This window comes from Pezoporus flaviventris, unplaced genomic scaffold, assembly GCF_033815535.1.
Source record: "Pezoporus flaviventris isolate CSIRO_AGI_PZ_B2104156 unplaced genomic scaffold, CSIRO_AGI_Pfla_v1 ptg000007l, whole genome shotgun sequence".
Taxonomy (NCBI): domain Eukaryota; kingdom Metazoa; phylum Chordata; class Aves; order Psittaciformes; family Psittacidae; genus Pezoporus; species Pezoporus flaviventris.
The window spans coordinates 7,288,402-7,288,694 of NW_026892555.1; positions in this window are offsets into that span (position 1 = coordinate 7,288,402).

Below are 293 nucleotides of genomic sequence, written 5' to 3' on the forward strand. Positions count from 1 at the left end.
TGTCTGGTGTCTTAATGTTTTGCTAGGAGTACAGTAATCAAGTATACTCTGTATAAAAGTGTCTTGTGTTGTGGTTTAACCCCAGCCAGCAACACCAACTGATCCTCAGCCTCATCAAAAGGAGTTTGACCAGCAGGTCAAAGGAGGTGATCCTGCCCCTCTACTCTGCTCTCAGGAGACCTCACTTGGAGTATTGTGTGCAGTTCTGGTGTCCTCAACATAAAAAGGACATGGAACTGTTGGAACAACTCCAGAGAAGGGCCACAAGGAGGATGATGAGGGGACTGGAGCAC